Genomic DNA, 11,587 nt, shown 5'->3' on the forward strand with positions numbered 1-11,587 from the left:
CTGGGGTCGGGAAGTCCAGAACTAGAGGGCATAGGTTTAGGGTGAGAGGGGAAAGATATAAAAGAGACCTAAGGGGCAACGTTTTCACACAGAGGGTGGTACGAGTATGGAATGAGCTGCCAGAGAAAGTGGTGGAGGCTGGTACAATTGCAACATTTAAGAGGCATTTGGATGGGTATATGAATAGGAAGGGTTTAGAGGGATATGGACAGGGTGCTGGCAGGTGGGACTAGATTGAGTTGGGATATCTGGTTGGCATGGACGTTTTGGACCGAGGGGTCTGTTTCCGTGCTGTATATCTCTATGACTCTATGACTCTAAGTTTCACAACTTCCTTCCTGTAATGTAACTTTTTTTTTCTTCATTTTTCTGTTCTGTAACTAAGGATTGTACTGAGGTACTTTTGTACCTAAATTGGCACTGTCAGTGGTGTCTTACAAACTTTCATTGTACTCATCTGAGTACATGTGACAATAAGGTTAATTCAATCCAATTCAATTCAGTTATGAAATGGGGGTCTTTGAATGTGAGACCCTCTGACAGCAGAGGTTTGGTTCTTAAATGATGAGTTATCATACCCAATGGGAGGGAAACCTTTTGGAATTCTGGTCGAGCGAGTTCCACAGTAGAAAAAGTGGGAACTTAGTCTGTATGTTGACAGTTGCAAATGCCCTTCAATTGTTCATTTGTGGGCACAGCTGAGTTGCCAGCTCTCCGGTGCCTACCTGGTGCTTGTAAAGAGATAGGTGGCTTACTTATTTTTTCAATCTCCCTGCCCAGCCCCCAACTGCTTCCCCTCAGACACAGAACGATTGATATCCTTGTCCCCATTCTGAAGTCAGATAAATCTGAGGTATTGAACTGGTATCACATTGGGAAGAGGTTTGGAAAGCATTGTGTTGGAGACACACAGAGAGCCCCATACCTAGGAGCTTGTAGAGTTTAACATTGATTCCAGTAGCAGTCATTAAGTATACAAATGTAATCAAATCTAAGTGCACACTGTTCGGGAAACAGAGTATAAAATAACAGCTTCCCCATACACATACACAGTTCTGGTGGTGTTACAATGTGTAAGATTATCTTTTCTTGCTGGTATGTTACAAAAAATTCTAATGGATTATGCAACCAACATAATCATTATATAATTCCCATGAACTTAATGTTCTGTCTCTACAGATGATCCCAGAGTATTGAACTGCGAAAGAGCTGCAAATGTAACCAATGAAGCATCAGCGACCACCAACACCAAGAAAACTATCACCAACATCACTGAGTCCAGGAGACTGCATACTGACACACACTGAACAGTACCTACGGACATTCAGTGTCTGACATTAAGGGAGTCCACGGTGGGTTTAACTTGCACTCTGGTACCGAGGGAGTGCCGCATTGTGGGGGATGGGGTCTTTCAATTCAGGTGTTAGACTGAGGTCCATCCCCAGCAGAGATGGAGGATCACACAGCTGCTATTTTGAGAGAGTTCTCACCAGGCCCCTGTGCCTCTATTAATCCCTTGGCAAATGCCACTTCCAGCAGGGTAACCAGTCATTAACCAGTGGGACAACAACAGAAATTGCTGGAGAAACTCAACAGGTGTGTTGGCAACTGTGCTGAGGGAAACATAACTAATGGGTTGATAAAGTGTGGCATAGGAAATAGCACAACGGGTCAGGCAGCATCCGAGGAGCAGGACAGTCGATGTTTCAGGCATAACCCTTCTTCAGGCCCTCTCTCAGTCGACTCTCCTGCTCCTTGGATGCTACCTGAGTTGCTGTGCTTTTCCAGCACCACACTTTATCAATCCTGACTCTCCAGTATCTGCAGTCCTAAGTTTCTTCTAAATACAGTTAATGGTTCAAGTCCAGGGACCATTCTTCAGAGCAGTCACTGGACATTAACTCTGCTTTCTCTCCATGATACTGCCAGACCTGCTGAGTTTCCAGCATCCATGGTTCTTTGTTTTATTAACCAGTGGAATATTGCGGTGCGCAGATTAGCTGCCAACATTATCAAAGTTATGATTACGCTTCAGAAAGTCCGTAACTGGCTATGGTCAGTGGACTTTGGGACATCCTGAGGACAGGAAAGGTGCTATCTAAATGCCAACTCCTCCTTTCTCTGTTACAGTAAATTCAATTAAGACCTCCACAAGATGTTGGGCTGAATGGCATCCTTCTGTGCAACAAACTTTCTGTCTTTCTAGCTTTCTCTCTCCTCCCTAATCCAGCTTGAAGACTGGGGTGGCACAGTGGCTCAGTGGTTAGCACTGCTGCCTCACAGTACCAGAGAGCTGGGATTGATTCCACCCTCAGGTGACTTTCTGTGTGGAGTTTACACATTCTGCCTGTGTCTGTGTGGGTTTCCTCCCACAGTCACAAAGATGTGCAGGTTAGGGTGGATTGGTCATGGGAAAATGCCCATAGTGTGCAGGCTAGGTGGGTTAGCCACGGGAAATACTGGATTACAGGGATGGGGTGGGTCTGGGTGGGATGCTGTTCAGAGGGTCAGTCTTGATTCAATGGGCCAATTGCCCTGCTATCACACTGTAGGGATTCTTTGACCAAAAGGTGATGTTTGTAACAAGAATTGGCTCCAAACTCCACAAATCACAGTAACATGAAGCTTGTTATTAATCTTTTTCAAGATAAGTTGCCTCAACTGTGGCTAGTTCAGACCATCAGGAAAATACTGGTGTTTGAATTTGATAATTTGTTGATTGCTCCCTGGTTCCAACTCCAGTGGAACAGCCCCACTCGTGCCTTGTTTCAATGTTTAAGGTCTTACTGATACCGTTGTTTTGTTGTTGACATCAAGGGTTGACAAAGGATTGCAAATAAGGTGATAATTGAGGGGTAGGACCAAGTGAAATAAATTTATGGATAATCTGCATCTTGAAGAGCTCAATGACCAGTTAAAACATGAAGGGAAGCACAGTAATTGCGAGTTGCGAAAGTTTGCGAATCAATATTTGGGATCTTGTCATCGGTAAAATGTATTAAAATCATACATCATGCTCAAACATTGTGTTTAACTCAATGCCACGTTCATTTTATATTCAGTGCTTCCTCTCTCAATCCATCTTCAGTGAGAGAGGCTTCAGTCAGCAAGCACTGTAGTTTGCAAACTCTATCTTCACCCACAACTTTTCCCTGCACTCAACACTTGGTGTGGACGCATCCTGTTACATCCCTCTTCTGTTATTCGATCTTGCCTTCATCCTTATCAGAGACCCTTCTTTTTGTCCTTCGGCCTGGTGTGGCAGTCTCTCGGCCTGGCACAGTGCTCTTTCAGTGGCCCGTGGCGGTGGCTCGGCCTAGCATGGTGGTCTTTCAGTGCACCCAGACAGTGTTTTGTCTCAGTGTGGCCTCAGTGTTGACTTTGATGTTGAGGTGATTCCAGAGTGATCCAAAGTTAAGGTGGGTGTAGACTGGAGGCTGGCTGCCTGAGTGGGCTGGGTCAGAAAGACTGTTGTTCTGAACTTTTTATTTCTCCATTTTCTAATTTAGTCCCACAATCTGCAACGCTGGACTTGTTATTTCTTCATTTTCTAATTTTTTCTTCCTGAGAACTAGTACTGAAGAATCTGCACCTGGGTACTCTGTACCTAAGATGGTGTCATAAGTGGCGACTTGTAAACTGTTCACCGTACTCGCATGAGTACATGTGACAATAAAGCTCATTCACTTCAGCCCTCCCCTCCCTCCACACTTTCTCAAAGTCTCTTCTACTTCTGATGCTCATTATTTCTGATGGAAGGCCATTGATCTCTCTATTCTTTTATGGAACATGGACATTATTGCTACCCCTAATTGGCCTTGGGCTGGTTTGACTCCTAGAGCATTCCAGAGGGCACTTAAGTCATTCTCATTGCTGTGGGTCTGGAGTCACATGTAGGTCAGTTTGGATAAGGATGGGCAGATTTCTCTCCCGAAAGGACATTCATGGCCCAGATGGGTTTTTACAATAATCAGCAATGGTTGCATGGTGACCATTAGACAAGCTTCCATTTCAGATTTTATTCAATTCAAATTGTACTACCTACTGTAGCAAGGTTCGAGCCCATGTCCTCGAACATTAACCTGGGCTTCATGGATTATTAGCTGACTGGCATTGTCACTATGCTGTCACATCCCCAGAGCACTAACATTGTTTCCCTTTCCATTGATACAGTCTGAGCTGCTGAGTCGTTCACAGTTTCCTGTTTTTAGTTTCAATTTCCCAGCATCTTGTAGTATTTTGCCAGGTAAAAATGTCCTCTCAGTGTCAATGATGGTCAAGTCTCCATTCAGAATAATCCCAATGAAGTCATCTCTCATTCATCTCAACTCCTGAGTGTATGAGAAAGTGAGGACTGAAGATGCTGGAGATTAGTCGAGAGTGTGGCACTGGAAAAGCACAGCAGGTCAAGCAGCATCCGAGGAGCAGGAGAATTGATGCTTCAGGCAAAAGCCTCATACCTGATGAAGGGCTTATGCCCAAAACGTCAATTCTTCTGCTCCTCGGATGCTGCCTGACCTGCTGTGCTTTTCCAGCACCACACTCTCGACTCCAGAGAGTATGAGTCCAGTTTGATTAGACTCTCATCATCAGGCAAGCCTCTCATTCCAGGCATCAATCCAGTATTTTTCTAATGACTGATGTCAGTTTGGTAGTTCCTTGTTTTTTCTCTCCCTCCTTTACTGAGTAGCAATGTTATTTTTGATAACTTCAAAGAGAAATGTGAAGATATGTGGATGATGACAGGAACATTGCACCGAGACAAACAGACAATTGTTAAATTCCCTTAAATACAGTTTGCACAAGGTGTGGTACAATCCTGGTAGCCCCACCCCTCCAACCGTAACAAGTACAGAACGCCTCTGGTGCTCACCTTCCACCCTACAAACCTCCGCATAAACCAAATCATCCGCCGACATTTCCGCCACCTCCAAACAGACCCCACCACCAGGGATATATTTCCCTCCCCACCCCTCTCCGCCTCCAAACAGACCCCACCACCAGGGATATATTTCCCTCCCCACCCCTCTCCGCCTCCAAACAGATCGAGTTGCTGGAGGTTAGAGGCTGGGATGAGGTGGGGGAAGGGGAAATGAAGAAGCTGTTGAAATCCACATTGATGCCCTGGGTTGAAGTGTTCCGAGGCGGAAGATGAGGCGTTCTTCCTCCAGGCGTCTGGTGGTGAGGGAGCGGCGGTGGAGGAGGCCCAGCACCTCCATATCCTCGGCAGAGTGGGAGGGGGAGTTGAAATGTTGAGCCACTGGGCGATTTGGTTGATTGGTGCGGGTGTCTCGGAGATGTTCCCTACCTATCCACTCCACCCTCTCCTCCCTGACCTATCACCTTCATCTCCTTCCCCACTGACCTATTGTACTCTATGCCACTCTCTCCCCACCCCCACCCTCCTCTAGCTTGTCTCTCCACCCTTCAGGCTCTCTGCCTTTATTCCTGATGAAGGGCTTTTGCCCGAAACGTCGATTTTGCTGCTCGTTGGATGCTGTCTGAATTGCTGTGCTCTTCCAGCACCACTAATCCAGAATCTGTGGAGAGAGAAACAGAGTTAACATTTCAAGTCTGGTATGACTCTTCTTCAGAACTGAAGATAAGACTGAAGACATTCAGATGATGAGTCATATTGGATTTCATTCATTCATTCACAGGATGAGGGCATCACTGGCTAGACCAGTTTTTATTGCCCATTCTGAGAAAGGGTCACTCAACCTGAAATGTTATCCTTGATTTCTCTCCACTTTTGCTGCCAGACCTGTGGAGCTTTTCCGGCAATTTCTGTTTTTGTTTCTGATTTACAGCATCTATAGATTGTTCGGTTTCTCTAAACCCTTGACTTCATTTTCCTGCCTTTTCACTCTTTCATCCTTGATTCTCCTTCCTGATTAAAATCAGTTTATCTCAATTTTGAATATACTTAATTCCCAGCCCCTATAGCTCTTTGTGGTAAAAAAAATTCTACAGCTTCAATAGCCTTGAGAGAACAAATGTGTCCTTATATCTGTCTTAAATAGGTGACCCTTTATTCTATGATTATGCCTCTCAGAGTAACTACCCTCTACACATCCACCTTGACAAGTCCTGTAAGAATCATACACATTTCAGTGAGGTCCCCTTTCATTATTCTATACTCCAGTGAGTACAGGCCCAATCTACTCTATGTCTCCTCATAAGAAAATGCCTCTATACCCAAGATCAACCAAGTGAACAATCTCTGGACTTTATTTCCTGAGATAATGTAACCAAAACTCTTCATGGTATTCCAAATGTGTTTTGAATAGTTTAAGCAAACTTCCCTGTGTTTATACTCTGATCCCTTCGAAATAAAGGTCAATATTCCATTTGCCTTCCTTACTACCTACTGAACTCAAGAAGCTCAACACCATCCAGGACAAAGCAGTTCGCTTGATTGGCACCACATCCACAAACATCCACTCCCTCCACCACCGACGCTCAGTAGCAGCAGTGTGTACCATCTACAAGATGCTCTGCAGAAACTCACCAAAGATCCTCAGACAGCACCTTCCAAACCCATGACCACTTCCATCTGGAAGGACAAGGGCAGCAATTCCATGGGAACACCACCCCCTGCAAGTTCCCCTCCGAGCCACTCACCATCCTGACTTGGAAATGTATCGCTGTTCCTTCACTGTCACTGGGTCAAAGTCTTGGAAGACCTTCCCTAAGGGCATTGTGGGTCTACCCACAGCACATGGACTGCAGCGGTTCAAGAAGGCAGCTCACCCCCACCTTCTCAAGGGGCAACTAGCGATGGGCAATAAATGCTGAGCCCAGCCAGTGATGCCCATGTCCCACAAAATGAATAAATAAAAAACTTGAATGCAAGCATTTTATAATTTATACATGAGGACCTTCAAATCCTTCTGTGCTATTGCTTTCTACAGGCCCTCTCCATTAAACAATATTCTTCCTGCTACATCCTTCCACATCAGAGCCCAGCTGTTGAGTTTTTGCCCAGTCACCCAACCCGTCTGTGTCATCCTCATCACTTATCTTCCTTATTATTTTTGTGTCATTTGAAAGCTTGACTACAGCACATTCATTTTCCTCATCTAAGTCATTAATCCATATTGTAAATAATTATAACCCCAGCACTGACGGCTGTGACACACCACTATTTACAGATTGCTATCCTGAGCCTTGATCCTGTTGTATTAGCTTTAGGCATGGGATCTGAGTAAATGTCTTTGGGAAATACCAAGCACACTACATCAACTGATTTCCCATTATCTACCCTACTTACTTTATCCTCAAAGATTTGTAACACACTTGTCAAATGCTGTTTAGCTTTCATAAACCATTTTGATCAAATAGACTATGATTTTCCAAGTGCACTGGTTATTGTATTGCCATAGTCTTACCAGACCAGAGGGGCTGCTCGCTCTCTCTCATTAGAAAGGGGTGACTGGTGGTGATTTAACCTGAGGGCCACCAGACCTCAGGTGAGGGAAGTGCTTGAGAAGGAAAGTCATTCATGGTAACCTCAAACTGGTGATGGGAATTGAACCCACACAGTTGGCATCACACTGCTCTGTAAACCAACAATCCAGCCAACTGAGCTAAACTGATTAAGTGCATTGTAAGATTGGCTTAGTAATAAATACCAGTATTTTTCTAATGACTGATGTCAGTTTGGTAGTTCCTTGTTTTTTCTCTCCCTCCTTTACTGAGTAGCAATGTTATTTTTGATAACTTCAAAGAGAAATGTGAAGATATGTGGATGATGACAGGAACATTGCACCGAGACAAACAGACAACTGTTAAATTCCCTTAAATACAGTTCGCACAAGGTGTGGTACAATCCTGGTAGCTCCAAAACAAACTGTTGAAGGTCCAAACTAAGATTGCTGGTTGTCTAATAAAAATGGAAGGTGCTGGAGAAACTTGGCAGGTCTGTGGAGAGAGAAACAGAGTTAACATTTCAAGTCTGGTATGACTCTTCTTCAGAACTGAAGACAAGACTGAAGACGTTCAGATGATGAGTCATATTGGATTTCATTCATTCATTCACAGGATGCGGGCATCACTGGTGAGGCAGCATTTATTGCCCATCCCTAGTTACCCAGAGGGCAGTTAAGTTCAACCCCATTGCAGTGGATCTGGAGTTACATGTCAGTCAGACCAGGTGAGGCTGGCAGTTTCCTTCCCTAAAGGACATTAGTGACCCAGATGGGCTTTTCTGACAATCGACAATAGATTCATGGTCATCATTAGAGTCTTAATTCTAGATATTTATTGAATTCAAATTCCACCTTCTGCTGTGGTAGGATTTGAACCTGGGTCCCCAGAACATCATGTGGGTCTCTAAATTAACAATCTAGTGACAATACCGCTAGGCCATTGACCTCCTCTCCACTTTCCCACCTAACAATGTGAAATATTAACTCTGTTTCTCTCTCTCTACCAGACCTGCTGAGTTTCTCCGGCACTTTCTCTTTTCATTTCCAGCTGCTGCAGTTTTTGTTTTTATTGTATTTTCAGATATTTTTTGGCCAAGGGCTTTAAGGAGTTCTGGAATGAAGTAGATACAGTAATGACACAGATCAGGCAGGATTAAAGTGATCAAGGGGCTCAATGGTCTCATCCTACTCCTATGCTTGTGTTTGCCCCAAGTAAATAACAGCAGCATCCATCCCTCAAACGTTGAGAGGGAGCAGCACCCCTGTTTATGTCAGAAATAAATCTTGCAGCTAATTTTGGTGAAGGACAACTTGGAGCTCACAGGCACTAACGGAACATGAGGGAACTGCAGCTCAGCCCCGGCAGAACCAGCTCTCCCATGGTACATCACAGACAAGCTGCAACTTAAATCAAATCAGAAATGAACTCATATATCTCTTCTGCTTTCATCCAGTTTCCCTGATCTGCTGACAACAAGGCTCCCATTCATTTGGCCCAATTCCTTTGCCTCCAGGTTTCTCCACGCCAGTTAATTGGATATTCGCAGAAAATAAAAGGACCTCATGATTTTGAACTGACTCAACATTCGTGGGAGCCCGTCAGATTCTTAAAGGTCACAGTGATAATGTTTTCCACTTTACTGATCCAAACATAAATGGTATTTCATAAAGAAACATGTATCAGCTCAATCGGTGAGGTGGTCCATGGAGATTTGGACAACTGGGTGGGGGGGGGGAGCGGGGTGCTTATTGATTTACAGCAGCTTCATGGAGGAGAATGGAGTAGGGATATCAGCACAGGGTTAGAAACATAGAAATTAGCAGCAGGAGTAGACCATTAGACTCTTGGAGCCTATTCCACTGTCCAATCAGATCACGGCTGACCATCTAACTCAGTCCCACTTCCTCCCTCTGATCCCTTTAGCCCTAAGAACTGTATCTAACTCCTTCGCGAAAACATTCAATGTTTTGGCCTCAACCGCTTTCCGTGGCAGAGAATTCCACAGGCTCCCCACTCTCCGGGGAAGACATTTCTCCCCATCTCAATCCTAACCCAAATCCTTAGACTGTGACCCCTTGATTCTGGACTCCCCAGTCATCAGGAACATCCATCCTGTGTTTAGCCTGTCTAGTCCTGTTAGAGGTGTATGCGAGATCCCTCTCATTCCTCTAAATGCCAGTGAGTATAGCTCTAACTCATCCAGTGTCTCCTCATACATCAGTCCTGCCATCCCTGGAAACAGTCCGGTAAACCTTCACCACACTCCCTCCATCTCCAGGACATCCTTCCTCAAATAAGGAGACCAAATCTGCACACAATACTCCAGGAGGGGTCTCCCTAATGTCCTGTACAGTTGCAGCACAGTGCAGTTTGAGTTGCTCCTGTACTCGGATCCTCTCGCTATGAAGCCAACATTCCATTTGCTTTCTTCGCCACCTGCTGCTCCTGCAATGCTGACTCTCAGTGACTGGTGTACAAGGACACCCACACCTCATTGTATCTTCCCCTTCCCCAACCTATTACCATTTGGATAATTATCTACCTTTCGGCTTTGCTCCCAAAACATTGTTCTTGGCTGTTGCCTAATGGTGGGCTCTCAACATTGGTCACTGAAGTTTCAAGTTCTCCCAGGTTGGATTTAGCTCATTCATCAAACTGAACTCTCCCAGTTCCCTGTATCTCCCCAGCCCGTCAGAAGAGTGGGCTGTGCATGATTTTCTGGATTGGCTAATCAGACACCAAGGCGAAAGTGAGGACTGCAGATGCTGGAGAATAGAGTCAAGAGAGTGGTGCTGGAAAAGCACAGCAGATCAGGCAGCATCTGAGGAGCAGGAGAGTCGACATTTCGGGCAAAAGCCCTTCATCGAGCACGCTGCCTGACCTGCTGTGCTTTTCCACCACCACACTCGCGACTCTAATCCAACACCAATCAGATTCATTGAACAAACACAAACGATCTCCTTTGTAAAAACCAGATTATTATCCTTGGAATTGTATCACTGTCTCTCTGTTCCTTCAAGACCCTCCTGGATTTCAGGAACTTTGCCCTTCCTAACACTTCCATCCGTGCACCTGGTGTTAATGTTTAGCTGACGTACGCTCCTGGGTTAAGACATCTTGCGTAGTTTCACCGCTCCATTAAGGTGCTTCATAAATGCAAGTGATTTCTTTTTAATGAATCAAAACGTGTCCCTAAGACACCACCTGACTCGGTCAAAGGTTGAGTGAGTGGGGCTGTCATTGGGTAGTATGCTAATTTGCTTACAATATGAATAATTCATGAATGTTATAGAAAGATCTATTCAATAGGCTATTGTAAAAGATGCTAATTGGTCAGCCAGTGTACATTTGGCATGAAGTTAAGTATTGACTTATCATTGATGCTGCTGCAAGATTAATTCCTATTATTGTTTTGGACAGTTGCCTGAGGCAGTTGCTTCAATAAATAACTGTTTAAGAAAGAATAGATCTATTGATCTTGGAGCTTTCATATTGGACACCCCCGTTCCCTCTAAATCTGACTGCCTGAAACACACAACAAGCATTTGCAGCCACACCTACCTATTCGGCATGTCTTCAAAGTGGGGTCAGAGTCTCACCACGCCCTGATCATCTCTACAACCTGGAGCCACGGTTGTGTTTGATGGGTAGACGAAGGTACGAGCTGACCAAGGCCCTCAAGTCCTTCGAAAAGAATAAAACTCCCGGAAGCGACGGCTTACCGGTCGAGCTCTATTCCGCTCTTTGGGACTTGATTGGCCAGGACCTGCTGGAGGTGTATGTCAGTATGCTTCGGGCAGGTACCATGAGTGAATCCATGAGGAAAGGCATCATCACCCTCGTCTACAAGCGGAAGGGGGAGAGGGAGGAACTCAAAAATTGGAGACCAATCTCACTGTTGAATGCGGATTACAAAATTCTGTCAAAGGTAATCGCCAACCAGGTCAGGTCTGCTCTAGGGTCGGTGACTCACCCTGACCAAACCTGTGCTGTGCCAGGCAGGAAGATCACTGAGAGTCTCGCGCTCCTCAGGGATACGATCGCCTATGTGCAGGACAGAAGGGTTGGACACCTGCCTGATCAGCCTGGACCAAGAGAAAGCCTTTGACAGGATATCACACACATATATGAGAGATGTTCTCTCCAAAATAGGCTT

General features: G+C 45.1%; 1 long non-coding RNA gene across 1 annotated transcript in view; it reads left to right on the forward strand.

Annotated features, from left to right (window-relative positions):
* LOC122542111 overlaps positions 1 to 11,587 on the forward strand; it is a 71,978-nt gene that overhangs the window by 52,801 nt on the left and 7,590 nt on the right. Inside the window, exon 2 of the long non-coding RNA XR_006309748.1 lies at positions 1,180 to 1,352. This is a non-coding gene — a long non-coding RNA (uncharacterized LOC122542111). The remainder of the gene's footprint in view (positions 1 to 1,179; positions 1,353 to 11,587) is intronic.

The sequence above is a fragment of the Chiloscyllium plagiosum genome, chromosome 39 (assembly GCF_004010195.1).
Source record: "Chiloscyllium plagiosum isolate BGI_BamShark_2017 chromosome 39, ASM401019v2, whole genome shotgun sequence".
Classification (NCBI taxonomy): Eukaryota; Metazoa; Chordata; class Chondrichthyes; order Orectolobiformes; family Hemiscylliidae; genus Chiloscyllium; species Chiloscyllium plagiosum.